Here is a 15,052-nt window from a genome sequence, read left to right as displayed (position 1 = left end):
TAAAATTAATAGTTTATTTTCACTTCCATTCTCAGTCTAAAGTACAAAAGTTATTCACAGTTTTTGAAACCCAAAGATACTCAAAACAATTCTTAAAGTAAATCAGTTAAGTTCCGGATGGTGTCAGGAAGGTGCTGGGGATAAAAACAGGACTCAAACACAGAGTTTTTCGAAAACAAAAAGGGACTTTAATCGTAAAAAATTCCAAAAATTAAGGCAAGAAACTACAAAATAAAACCAGACATGAACCCAAACCGTGACAGATATACAGTTTTTAATAATGGAAGATGCGGTGAGTGAATCATGGTGTAACATATATACCAACATGCATCAACTTCTGAAAAAGAGCTACAATTAAGGGCTTTTCTTGGCGTTCTTCCTCTCAACGAGGCTGTTCGTGTCGCCCAGTTTTACGACGCTGCACACCTCAAAACGTATTTCATATTATGCCTCAACCTGAGCGTTTGATGAGGAAGAGGAGGAGGAGGAGCAGGGTCTTGACTGCAGGTGGGGATTTTCCCAACCGGAACCGTCATTGGTTCTCACACCCCGGCGGACTCGCTCTCACAGACTCACACCTGCGACCGTCACATCTCAAAGAGAGACGGTCACCCATCACGTTTCACACAGGCGTCAACTTGACAACAAACATTCATGCCCGCCGTGTTTAAAGCACAGAAGAGTCCTTGTTTGCGTGTGTTTCTGTGTGTGTGTGTGGACGCGTGTCTCTTTCGGAAAGCATTACGCATGCATGCAGATACACTCTTGCGTGTGCACACAAATCCACCCAACTGTACACACACACACAATACGCACAGACTCATTTAAAATTGCCCATGAAAAGCATTCAGACGTGTTAAAGCACTGTTCAGCGGAACAGATCACACCCCCTCAAATATTGTCCCCCCACACACACACACACACACACACACACACACACACACACGATGTCCCGAGCTGACAACTCATTTCAGAAGGGACAGAGGGCTCTCTATGCCTAACATTTTAGTGAGAGATGACAGTACTCGCTCAAATATTTAAGAGCTTTTCAGAAGATCCGGGGAGGGTCTCAGCACCCTGAACAATGAGGCCATTTCATTTCAATGCGTTTTTTTTTCCGTCGTTGGCTCAGAAGCTCCAGCGGTTAATTTGACGCAGAAATCGCAGAGTTTTCTCCACCACAGCTGATTTCTCCACATGAATCTCCTGTATTTGTGTTGCGTGTAAGTGCCACCGGTGTGTGTGTGTGTGTGTGTGTGTGTGTGTGCAGAGGTGCCCTTTTGGCCGCTGTCGCAAGCATCAGAGTTGAGAGGCGAGACAATTGACCCTCGATTAGCCGCGGGGATGGAATCTCTCCGCCGCGTGTGTCTCAGAGATAATAGAGGATCATGTAGACCAAATGGACTAATGGGAAGTCATTAGTTGGCCCCTGGAGCCTCGAGTACGACCGCTCGGGCCCCGGCTCTCAGGTTTCCCGATCGCAGGAGGAGGAATGTGGCTGAATCAGACCACAAGACGAAACGGGGGGAAGATTCACACGCAGGGACACGTGGCTCATCTATTCCAATTAAGCAAACCGCATATGCACACACAAAAACATACTCTCTGAACAATCGGAACTGTGAGCATCTTGGATGTGGGACTTTTATAAGGATCCGCCAATGATCAGTTCTGTCGCGGTCAGAGCAGCTGAAGGCCTTTTACGTCTCCGCAGGGATCTGTCACCAGCATCTAACGAATGGGTCGGAGTGAGAGAGACTGACAGAGAGGAATTGTTGGAATGCACTCTCCCGGGACCAGGATGAAGAGGGAGAGGACGCTGGGGAGGGAAGCAGATGGAGTGGGGCACACTGGGATATGTGCGCAGCATAGATTGAAACCCAGGAATGGCAAAAACCACACAGCAAATCTGTGGGAAAAAAAATGTATACACAGTATATGGTGGGTACATGTCTGAGAGCAGCGCACGCAGGGGCTTCTGGAACGAGAGCTGACAGCAGTCGATCCCTCTGGTGTTTGAAGCCCTGCGGCTGCAACCGAGGCGGATTTACAGCCACGGAACTCACAGCTGGAGTGGACTGGATCCGGAGACGGTCTGTCCTCTTCATGCGTTGACTTCACACGACCTCACCGCCACGCTTTAAGCCGCTCACCCAGGACGCCTAAACTTCAATAGCTCGTTCGTACACCTGCACGTGCAGCGCTGGCTTTTAATGAGTGTCAAGACTGAGCCAGAATCCAAATTTGTCAGGACACGTCTGTCTGGCTGGATTGATCAAAGCAAATGCATGTTATAGAAGTCTTAAGTGCAAAAGCAAAAAAACATCTTTCCTATATATATATATATGTGCTTTCTCTCCAACGGCATGACTGTAATTCCATCCCTGACTTATTCCTTGTGTTTTCTTCAGGCTTTGCCAAAATGGGACCATCTGTTTTGTAAATGCGGTGTTATTTCTGTTGGATGAGCGTGCTGCTGACGCTAACAGATAACGGTGAGGATGGACCACACCACGCTGCAGAGCATAAACATCTCCGTGAGGAATGCCTGGTTTTGTTCAGCTCCAAAAGGCTGTATACAATCGCATTCCTCTGCCGGGCTCCCCTCCCTGTCCCGGTTCACAGGGGACTTCCCTGCTCTCTACTGTACCGAGACTTCTTAATGAACTCAGCCTACTGTGTTTATAATAACAGTAGCTGTGTCATTGATATTGCCACACACGGGGGGGGGCGAATGATTTTTCTCTGTCTGAACTTTATCCTCTGGCGTTGAAATGGGCTCAAGTCTGATCATTTATCCTCAAACATGCTGTATGTGGGCCAGCGTGTCAATAACAAGGCAGATCCGTCAGTGAGGAGCTCGTTTATTGGCTTCTCCCTCTGGTCCAAAGGCCACATCAGCGCAAACTTAGCAAGCGAAGTGTGTCTCAAATCAACTTCATCCACTTAGTTACACATTCATCATCTTAGTTTTTGGCCACGCTAGTGGTTCCACTACTTTAGACTGAAATATCTCAACAACTGTTGAATGGGTTAGCTTTAAATTTCAGAGAGGTATCAATGGTTTGATCAGAACAAATGGTAAAAACCAGTTAACATCCCACAATTTATATACATATACCTAGATTAACCTTAAATATCTGAATTTCATTCACCATTACAAATTGAGTGTGTACTTGTATCTTAGTATTGAGTTGATTTTTCAAACAGAAACAAAGGGAAAACCAACAGCTTTGAGAACAAAGGGAGTTAAAAGGTGGGAGAGTCGAGTGCGTGAGAGAATAAAGGAGGACAGCAAGACTTAAAAGGCCGGGATTCATCTCTTAGCAAAATAAGGGAGGGAGGAGGGAGGAGGGGGAGACAGGAGTACAGGTGTATTTCTAACGGTCAATCTAAAAATGCCTCCATGAACTTTGTTTTTTCTCCGGGGGTTTTCTCTTTTTTTCTGTGGCTAACTTGCTGAGCCTCCTCCCAGTCGTTCCTGTTTACGAGGTCGCTTCCTGGTGACGTTGTGCTGAGTGTGTCATGGTCCGTCATCTGGTATTCCTCTCAGAGAGCAGCACCACACACTGAACTGCTGGTTGATCGATCCTCAGCGTGTCGATTCTGAGCATTTTACTTCATTTTCAGGCTCCACTCTCTCCTTCGTCCGACTGAAGATTCCCTGCATCGAACCTTCAGGGGACGCGAGAGCTTTTCCAGACCGAAGGGCCTCAGATGTGCTGTTTGTAGTTTACACATCCTGCAGCAGAGGACGTGACATTGTTCTGACTTTATTAAAACGACGAATTTGAAATTGTTGACCTAGCTGTCACAACCTGCCCCCCGGGGGCCAAAACAAAAATGGGAAGTGGACGTGGAAATCCCAGCGAGTTTGAATTTTCCATTTTTTGTAAAGGAAACAGACGAGTTTCATAGCAGTAGATGTGAAGAAGTGCTTCCGCATGTGTTCAATATAGAATATGTGGCGTGTGGAAGTTCGACCGGGAAACGGTTGCAGTCTTACACACTTACACGCTTCCATCAGAGCAGCCACCCACCCAAAACACGATTTCTACTAAATAAATGAATAATGAAATTTAAAACCTGCATCGTAATAGAAGAATTGAAGGTGGGCTCTTAAATATTACCGCTGTTTTAGTAAATGAGTTAATATCAGATCACCAAGTTGATCTATTTTCTATGTTAACTTAAATGAAGTCATGTTAATACTCATATTCCTCCTGGCACAGGCCGAGGAGCGGCAGCTATTTATGACTATTCTTTTAATAAACCTTAAACCTGAATTAGAATAGAACTCATTTCAAGACCTGGTTCTCAGCCTCTCGCACCAAACCTGGAGAACAATACAGCCGCTTCTCTTGGCTGTAGTGAATAACTAAAGGAAAATCCTTTCTGAGTTCTTAACAAGTTTGGTCCTTAAAGATAAACTATAGTGGGTGATTTTAGTATTCACGTGGATGTCGATAACAGCCCCGGCACATTGTTCGATTTGTTTGGTTGAGAACCCCACTCATTGTTTTAACCACAAACTTGGCCCGGTTCTGGTGGATAGAATATTTGAGCCACAGCTCTGCTGAGCCGTGTCATGAACTTCTTTAATAAAACCTCCTGACAGAGACCAAATGGATGGTCTCCTTCCTTCAAACAGTGCCGAGCCGTCCTCGAGCGTAGGGACGCTGGATGCAGCGGTGGGTCCTGATACCTACTTGGATGGCTTCTCTCCAATCAACATTGATCAAATCCAGTCTAAATCTTCTACCTGTCTCTTGTATCCAATTCCAACCAGGCTGCCTAGGGAGGATTTTCCTTTAGTTGAATCTGTCTTTGTTGACAGGAATGTCCCACAGTCCTTCTAGGTAGCCATGATGAGACATTTTAGGTGTTGTCTAACCATCTCTAACCTTCCTTTCCTCTCTGAGATCCTTGATAAATCAGTATGACTTGTGTGATTTTCTACATAATAAAAAAAAGCAAAAACGAATTATCTTCTACTTGCATCGGACAAAGGACTTGTCTGTTCTTGTCTTGCTGGACCTCAGTGCCACGTTTGACACCATTGATCATTGCATCCTGCTGCAGAAACTAGAACATTCGATTGGTATTAAAAAGAAACGCACTCAGTCGTATTCAACAGATGAATCCCAGTTTGTGTTTGTGAGCGTTGAATCCTCGACCACCAGTGTTGTCCATCCAGGGCTCTGCCTCAGGATTCTCCCCTTCCTTTGTCCCCCATGGAAGAGTTTTTCATTTTTTGGGGAGTTTTTTCTGTGCCGATGTGAGGCTTTTGAAACAGAGGGCGTTGAACAGACTGTACAGCCCGAGGCAAATTTGTATTTTGCCTCGTTGAATAATGAGAATAAGTAGCACAATCACTTATTCAGAGGACTGGATGAAATTCTATACAAATTGGTATAGCATAATATGATAACGAGGCAGTTTGTGAAAAAATAAATGTTCAATAATTGACATAAAATTCCCTGCATCCATGTTAAGTCTTAAATAAAATGAAAATAATGACTCCAAAGTCCACTGAAAAAATCAAAAGAAAAGGTCAGGTGGCGGGCATGTAGTTAAAATCTTTAAAACGCAGTAAATTACATAAATGTCAAATCCTCCTGGAAGGCTTTTATATGTGTGTGTGTGTGTGTGTGTGCACACATGCATTCACAGTCACATGTGTAATGTACTACAAAAGGGCACATGCACACACGTATGTATGCAGGCGCACACACCTATCCGTCACTGCAGCGGTAGGAACCGCAGTCTCAGCACTCGCTATCGCTCACACATACTCAGGATACTTCTTAATACTTTGGTTGAGCCAAGAAACCTGTAATCAAAGCGATCCATCAGGCAGGTCCAGACAGCACAGGAGAGCTGCGCACTGAGCACCAAACTGCAACCTGAAAATGCCTTAAATATCTCCCCTGTAGCTGCTTATTACATCATCAAGGTAATTACTTCCAAATCCAAAGGACTTGGCGGGGATGAGGGGGAGAAGGGAAATAGTAAGTAATGTCGCCACTTTCTATCCAGGTGACTGCAGGTAGAAAAAAAGGGTATTCTGGGGAAGCAAAGATGACCCGAGTGAGGTTGTTTTCCCATTTGGTCAGATAGAAATGGACCAATAACAAGTTTGCTGCTGGAAGTATCCAATATAAGCCACCAGGTTAGCATGTACATACAGAGCAGGGGGAGGGATGGGGGGAGGTAGGGGGGGGGGGCTTTTGAATAAAAGGACATAATGATTTAACAGGGGAGGAGAGGAAATGAGAGGAGTGGTGCTAAATGAGAGGGTGAGAGCGAGGCGGTAGTTGTTAAAGAGCTAGGGAGAGTGGAAACGGGGAAATCCAGGCTTTACCTCCCAGAAGCCGGTGGTGGGACGGGGGGGAGGACAAGGGGAGCACTGGTAGGGGGGTTGGGGGGGGAGGGGGGGCCTTGAGCTACAACACACTCTCGGAATGCCAATGAGGGTCGCTGAGTACACAAGCGCTTGGCGTCTACTGCAGCGGCAATCTCCGTCCCCTCCCACTCCAGATACAATGAAAATTGTGTCTGCGAACAATGCCATCTGCAGAGACGGCGTGGGGAGAAACCTCGGAGTGGCCCGGTTCAGCGGGGAACTGTGTCGAGGATGTGATGTCTGGACAACAGAGCACAGCCTCTGTGGGCCTCGTTTCGTAGGAAAGGCCTCTCTGCGGCGTCGCCGTCACTTTGTGTCGGTCCATCTTATGTGTTTAATTTCACGCGACGTGAATAAAAAAAGTTTGGGTTTTGATTCTGTACGTTATCGTCAGTGTGCTTCTCTCTCTCGAGTTCTTTGCGTTTTTTATTTCTGAACCAGCTGCTTCTGTGACTTTGAAGTGCAACACGTGAGCGTCTCGCCTGAAAACGAAAACGGTTCTCATATTTTCTACCATTATCTCTCTGGATTCATCAGCTATAAACACTTCAGCCCCCAAACACGTCGTGTGAACCCGTTTTTGTTGAGCACACCACCCGAACCTTCAGGACACTTAAGCTCGATGCCACTATACGCGGGTTAAAGTCCAAAGCCAGCAGCAGCTCATCTCAGCATAAAACGGTGCTTCTCTGTCGGATTCCTCTTCAATAATGAACAAATGCATTTTACATAATTAAATGTGCGTCATATGGTTTGCCCAGGTTTCTTTAATATTCATAATTCACCCAATTTAGAACAAAACAAACGGCAGCAGAGACGTCTCAAAAGCACCTTGAGCGCAGCGTTTCTGTCTGATCTTCTAAAATGAGTCTGCATGACGTCATCAGCTCTCCACATCATTAACATTAAGCCTTAAAAAAAGTGTCTCAACGCTCTGATTGGCCGGGAGCTTAAATGCGCCAAGCTGCTCTCAATACATAATTAGAGGTCCGTTGCTGTTCAACAGGTGATCTGAATAAGCCTCCAATCAACTCAGAGGAATTGTGACTTTTGGCTAGAATGAATGTATTAGGAAAACGGGAAATGACAGCGAGTGAGAAACAATGACTGCTACAACACGGCCGTCATGCCGGCTGGTGTTGTGGAAGATTTTGCACAGACAATGGCAAAATAAGAATGACGGCTCTGAATCAAATATGTCTTTCTCCAGGACAAACAGCTCAGTGCACAGTAGACTGCAGAGAATATCTTCCCCCACAACGGGGCAATGCACACGTACATAAGTGCCACAGTTCAGTTACAGACGGCATCAACAGAAAATGTGCTTACATCCAACACATGTGAACCAACCTGCTGTGTCTCTACAGGACATTTTTGGTCGGGCCATACAATCAATTCCAGCAAACATTGCAAAAAAATGTGTATATATATGTATATATGCTTCTTAGACCTTCTTTGGGACCGAGCCCAGCAGAGACATGCAGCCAGGCGGAGAGGACGTGCAGGAAAAGCATATATTTTGCGCAGATACCTTATTTTACAAATATTACTGGGTATATTCAAAAACATGTTTCAAAACCAGGCCCGCCGTCACTGCTCTGATGAAGTGTCTTATTCGTGTCTTATATCTCACGTTGGCTGCCTGAATTTTCAAACTTCAAATACATACTGTTGTCTCATTTTAAAACCGCTCTGGTCGCTCACGAACCAACTTCTCCTACAGCAGCTCAAATACAATGATGCTACGCTGACGTATAAACCGGAACTCTCTCTTCCTGGACTCCACACGGCTCCAACAGGGCTCCCTCCCTCTCTCTCTCTCTCTCTCTCTCTCTCTCTGTTTAATTCCCCTCCTCATCCTGCCTCTCCTCTGCCTCTTCTTCCTCTTCCCTTCTCTGGGTTTGTTTGTTCTGCCTTTGGCTCCCAGGTGTTTTCCTGCACGCCTCCATGTTCCTCCGAGCAGAGGCTCCTCTTCCGCTCTGACTCAGGTACTGCAAACCAATTGCTTCCCGTTTGCTGCGATACACAACACACTGATCAATACGCACGCGCGGGTGACACACCCGGTCGCATGCCCGGTCGGCATAAATCACATGTTGTGTTGTGGTACGCAAAACGACACACACACACACACGCACTGACTTCTTCCAGCTCCCTCCCTCTTTCTCCCTCATCCAACAATAACACAACAAACCTGGCTTCCTGTGCGTGGGGGAACAATAGTGGGATAGCTTTGATGGCCAGAGGTGCTTTTCGGTAGATACTCCCTTATCGGTCCCAGCATCAGCAGGTCGGCTATAGATCCTGTCAGCGTCCTGCTGTGTGGAGCGGCTTTATCGTTTTACCAGTGTCAGGGTGTCAGGATGCACGGGCCGCGAGCCGCTGCGTTAGCAGACACCCAAGCAAGTGGCATGTTTTTAGCAAGTATTTTCCCATGTGCTTCAGGTTCATTTCTATGAATGTGTTCATGTAACAGGATTTGCAACAGTTTCTTCTATAGTTCCTTATTTCCTTACTTCCTTTATTTACCTCTTCCTTGACAGAAGATTATATGTTTTACACTTGTTACATGAGTTACTTACACCACTTTACACATTGTTGTTTGCAATGTGATTAAAGCTGCACTAATTCCTGTTACTCTATTAATTAATTATTAATTATCAAATGACTATGAGGGGAAAGGGTTTGTATGTAGTGATGGACAAACATTATTATTAGCATCCTTACTATTTTATTCCACAGCAATAAGAAGCTTTTCAGAGCCCTTCAGCTCCTTGTATGTGTGTGAGGGATTTATTTAGGGGGGAGGGTGGGGGAGGGGGGCAGATCTTTCCAGCAGCAGGCAGCTGTTTTATAAACAGAGCTAAAAGGAAAATGAATATTGGATTTCAATTTATCAGATGGCACACATCTCCAAATCCATTTGGCTAGATGTGCAACTGCTTGATACTATCAACAACGTAACACAGTGACAATGAGCAAGTGTTTGCAGCCTCACTGTTTCTGTCAATCAAACATTGTTTTTTCCTCCTCTTATAATCCTCTTTTAGATGCATTTAAGTTAATAATGCATGTATTAATGTTAATACATTAATGTGGTTATACATACAGGGGTGTGTGGGATACGGACACACACACTTTATATGCACCCTCCCACCATAGTATAGATTTCAGTATTGGTACAAACGATGAATGCACATAAAGTCAAGTAACTTTAGCAATGCATAAATCACACACGATCACGCACACACACACTCACACACACACACACACACGATCACGCACACACACACTCACACCTCTCATTTCTCTCCTCTGTTGTCTCACTCTTCCCATAGTATCAATACTACCATTGATTCAACAAGTCACAGGCGTTACTAGAATCAAAGCTGTGTTGGGATATCGGTTGCCCCGGGCAACCTTACCAATCAGTCCGCCCCCGCATCCCCCATGAAGCCCTCGTCCTTTTGGTACATTAGCTGCACTGTATACCCAATGATGCACCGTGTGTTTGTGTATGAGTGTTACTATGGAGCTCCGGCTGACAGCAGCTGTGTACAGCTGTTTGTGTGTGTGTGTGTGTGTGTGTGTGTGTGTGTGTGTGTGTGTGTGTGTGTGTGTGTGTGGGAACGATTGCGTGGGAGAAAGGAGGCGATGAATCATAACACACATACCAACAGGACACAACAGCTCCCCCTGTTGTCGGGGCAGGGGAAACCCCGGAGGTGTGGGTGTATTGTCAGCGAGAACAGAGCTCACCGTGACATCATAGGACGTCTCGCTCCCACACCGGGGGGACGGGGGGGTCGGGGGGGAAACAGGTGGAAGTCGCGGCTCTTTTTCCCTTTCTTAATGTTAGGGACAGAATGGTGAGAGCAGAATCTGTCAGTCATTCGTGAGTTGTACTAATGCTGTGATAACTCCAGCTTTCATCGACGATTAACACAATGAGCCTCACTGTTAGGGGTTTTTCAGTGGTATTTAGTGTAAGCATTGATTGAGAAGGGATGTCAATGGAATGAAATTATTATTAGTATATTAGAGTTGGATATGGGCTTCTTCACTTATGTTAGAGTTAACATGTATGTGAGATCATATAAATTCATTCAATCATGGTATAAATATTGTGCGTGATAAAACTATTTACTGAATGTGCTTTAGTTGTATTAAGAGATGTATTTAAAAAGGCACATGCCATGCTGTAACATGTCACACAGCATTTGTTTTTACGTGTGTGTGTGTGTGTGTGTCAGAGGTGTTGGTCCAGTAGGTGTGAGACAGCGTGCATCACTCCTAAGGCCTCTGTACTTTGTTGTACGCAGGTCCAGTCCACTAAAACGCCGGCACACACATTCATACACAAGGAGAGGCTCCTCACACGCGCATCAGCTCATACGCTCACATGCATGTGTGCGCACACTCAGCAGGGAAAGGAAACTGCAGCACAATGATAAGGTCTGGGAACACAATGGGCTCAGCAGTGCACAGACAGAAGCCAGGACCAGTTTAGCTCTGAAAGGTCAACAAGCCTCTCCAAGCTTTCATTCAGTTCCCCCAGTTATTATTGTTCCAACATTATAATGATTACTCTGATGGCCTTTATTTTTTGAGTGTGGGAGCCATCCGGAAATACCGATGAAATATGAAAATGCAGCCTGGACCACCGAGGAGAAGAAGGGAAAGAAGGTTACTTACGCCTTTGACATTTCCCATGGCCAGGCCTCGGATTGGTCTTCAGGTTCATCTTAGATCTCTGCTGAGAGGACAATCGAATGAACATCTGCTCTAAACAGACCACCTTGTCATGATAGTGACGCTCAGGCGTTGATGCTCATCAACCAATAAAACTGGTGCTACAAAACTAACTGACTAAAGATGTCAGTCTATTAGTTTATTTTATTTGTTTCTGTTACACTCCACACGTATGTCATTTTATCGTCACCTTTCTTATGTTCATGCAAACTAATTAAAGTCCAGTAATGCCTCCATGTTTGCAGGATTGTTTTCATTATATGTGACAACAGGGATTAAAAAAAATGTGCAGTGAAATCTGCTCCTTTCTGCTCCATCGGAGAACGATATCAGTGTTTAATATCATGTATTTCCTGTATGTTGATTGCCACATGTAGTCCCAGCCTTGTTGTGATGTCACAGAGTCTTAAACTAAAATTAAAGGTGGGCCCAGAGAATCGTCCAACCTTTGTAGACGAGTACACAGCCTCTAGTGTTGAGACTGATCGGGTGGCGGTAAAACACTCCAGCAAAGTAACAAAGCACATCCTTGAGTGGAGGACGGCCCTAAGCTCCATCCGGGAGGAAGACCGCTGCTTTGAAGATTTGACCCACGAGGTAGCGCGCGGCGTCGATAGTGACTCTTTGTTGCCTCGCATGGTATAGAATGGGCCTGTGACGGGGCCCTTTCTGCCCGAGCCGCTGATGCTGCATCAAGACATCAATTCAGCCCACGAGTGGCGCCGACCTCTCGGGTCTGTCTGAGGGAACGTCTGACTGATCCTCAAAGCAATGAAGGAGCAGAGGGGGTCACAGCCCACTCCCAAATGTCACGGCCATTACACAATCCCCTGCCTGCGCGTGTTTTTTTTTTTTTTTTTTTCTTTCTGCTGGGACACAACAGCGATACCCCTCTGCTCCGCTCGGGAAGTTCTGCAACAAGACAAAAAGGTCGTGCCGCTAGAGAGCGAGAGAACGAGTGAGGCACGCTGGCCTCGCATCGTTTCAAACGGCGTGCAGCGCATGTGCGGAATATAGAGCATGGCGACGTGGGAATTTGGACAATTCGAGAATGGCCATGACCCTCTTCTCTGACTTTGGCCTATTGATTATGTCACAGTCATTGTGGTTCGGTGACGTACGCAGCTGTGCATTCGGGTTGGGCTTTGCTGAGCTGGCGCGGTAAACTCGTGGATGCCACGGTTTTGCCTTTTTGTCTCACAAGTCAAATAAACATGGCAAAAAAAGTTTTATTTTGCTTCCAATTCATGTTGAGTGCCAACAAACCTGACCTCTGACAAATAACTTGTTTTCCTCTGGAAAATATTTAGCAAACCAGCAAACCTCCTGGGACAAACAAAGCTTCAGATATTGCTGCCAACATCTAAAAGCAGCGTGAATGAAAACAGAAAGCCTTGGTGATGGCACCCATTTCTACTCGGACAGTAGTTTCTCACCATCTCAAAAACGCATGGAGCCCAAATACCGATCTGCAGCAGAGGCCCTCATGTGAATATCGTCTCAAAGCTGAATGAGACTCTGTGGTTGAAGGAGGCTGTTTTTGTTGCCGTGAGAGTAATACTTTCTACTCTATGAAGATCTTTTTCCAAATGTTCAAAAGCAGTAATCTCACCAAAGACACAGACGATTGGAGCCTCGTGAGCGCTAATGACTGTTTGTCTGAGTCGAGCAGTCGCCTGCAGTTGTGTGCGGAATTCTTTAGCGTTTCTTGTGCGTGTCGGATAGAAGGCATCAAGGCAGGAGGTGCCGCATGTACAAGTAAATGGGATTTGCCGTATACTCGTTCTGCATTTTTCCACTCATTAACCACAATGGTTTCCATTACTTTTACAAAGGAAACCGTGCGTTTCACATTGATTTTCCACCCTGTAGAAGGTTGCCCAGGAGCTAAAAATCTATCTATGAATCTATATGGGATGCTTTGGAAAATGCTCAAATGAGGGGTTTGTGTTCAACAAAGAAATTAATTAAAAAATAATAATAAATACAGTTGACTAAGCTGAGTGGCACTTGAATGCAACAGACAGGGTTCTGCAGGTGTTTGCTAAGGACACGTGTACTTTCAACACGGATATGGGCCAACCTTCAAAAACAGGGCTTTCAGAAATCATTTTTAAATGCACTAGAAAAACACAGCAAACTGCTACCCTGGCTCCGTCCAAAAGGAACACAATCTCCTCACAAAATACACCAGGACTACTTATCACGGCAGACGTGTGGTCACGGTGAGGTTGTCAGGGCAACCACACACTCATGTTCAATTAATTGATCCTGGTCAAAAGATGCAGGTGCACATAACAAACAATGAAGAAGCTTATTAACTCTTGTGTCTCTCGTTACAAATAACTGTGAACATGCACGGCCATGATAGCTTCTGGCCCCGATGACTCATCCCATGCCTGGTGTTGGTCCTAAGCGCCTTGTGCACAATGTTGATTGCAAAACAAAGTACTACATGTGTGTGGAAACGTTCACGTAAGAAAGACTGTCCACTGTGTGTGTGTGTGTGAGAGAGAGAATAGCTGTCCAGTGGCTCTGCATCAGTGCACACGCATGCAAGTAGGAGGGGAGCCATATGCTTCTTTGTCCATGTGCTGTTCGCTCTCGCTCGTTAAAAGCTAATTTCTCCCCCCATCATCCTCCCTGCCCCAACGTCACACCCCCCTCCCCTCCCCCCCCCCCCCCCCCCCCTTCCCCTGGCTCGCTGTCTTGTAGCGATCAACAATAGTCTATTCTGTGTTGTCCCGTGCGAGCGGAGACACACCCAGAGCCAAGGCCACGGTGCGAGGGGAGATTGTTGGGCGGGGGCCAGCTGAGCTGGACACAGGCTCAATTCTCGTCTGGCAGCGTGGATCCTGCTGCGGGAAGAGGGAAGAGCTGGTCCGTTTGGCAATTCTTGTGATCGGCGACAAGTAGACGCCCTGCAGCATGTTGCCAAGGGCACATGGAAAGATTAGTTGCTAACTAAATGCATCCGGTAGAACATTGATTTATTCTTACCTCTATTCATTTATTTTTTTTAGATATCCATTTATTGATTCACCTGTAACACCTGAGCCCCACCACGTGTTCAGAGCGCATGCAAACTTGTTGTCAATAAACTGCAAAATTGTCTAGAATGCCAAAACGGAAAAAGTGGTATAAGACAGCTAACTACGGATACACTCTCAAAATAGATGGAGCAATTGATTAACAGTTAATCTCATTATGATGACTTACAGGACCTGTTTTTCAGTGGCTGACATGGGCTTCCATACATTAACCAACAACAGATGTAGATGGATTGTAAATCACAGCACTTGTATGTGTATTTCCACCACTTCATAAAATTTTTGTAACATGCAGTTGAATGAAGGTAGTCTGCTATTATTGTAAATTGACAGCTTTAACTGTTTATTCATGACATTGGCCGTTAATTTACAAGCAAGAGATGGAAATTTAACTGTATGTTAAAGTTGTTATGACATACTGTAAGATACCGTTAGAAATGCAATTTGTTAACAGTGCACTTTTATCTATTTAGTGGTGGTAAATAGCGTACAGCACCATGCCATCCCTTTCAATTGTTCTCATATGTTTCTGTCTAGTTGCCCCAAATGTCCCCACCCCTCCACACATGGATCCAAAACACACACCCAAACGCACACACCGGGGCCCAACCACAATACAGACCCCTGATCCCGGGCACACATGCTGAAGGTCGTTCTATCGACCCCGTTATTCTCTATCATGACAATCGGTTCCTAAGTGCCACAGCTGCCCCCCCCCACACACACACACACACACACACACACACACACACACACACACCCTGCCTCCTCCGATTCGACCAGACTCTCTTCATTGTCCGAGAACCTAAATATGACACGCCAACACACCATCTGAAGGCTCCCC

The sequence above is a fragment of the Gasterosteus aculeatus genome, chromosome 11 (genome assembly GCF_964276395.1).
Source record: "Gasterosteus aculeatus chromosome 11, fGasAcu3.hap1.1, whole genome shotgun sequence".
Lineage (NCBI taxonomy): Eukaryota > Metazoa > Chordata > Actinopteri > Perciformes > Gasterosteidae > Gasterosteus > Gasterosteus aculeatus.
The sequence above is the reverse complement of the archived record's forward strand: the minus strand, read 5'-3'. Positions refer to the sequence as shown.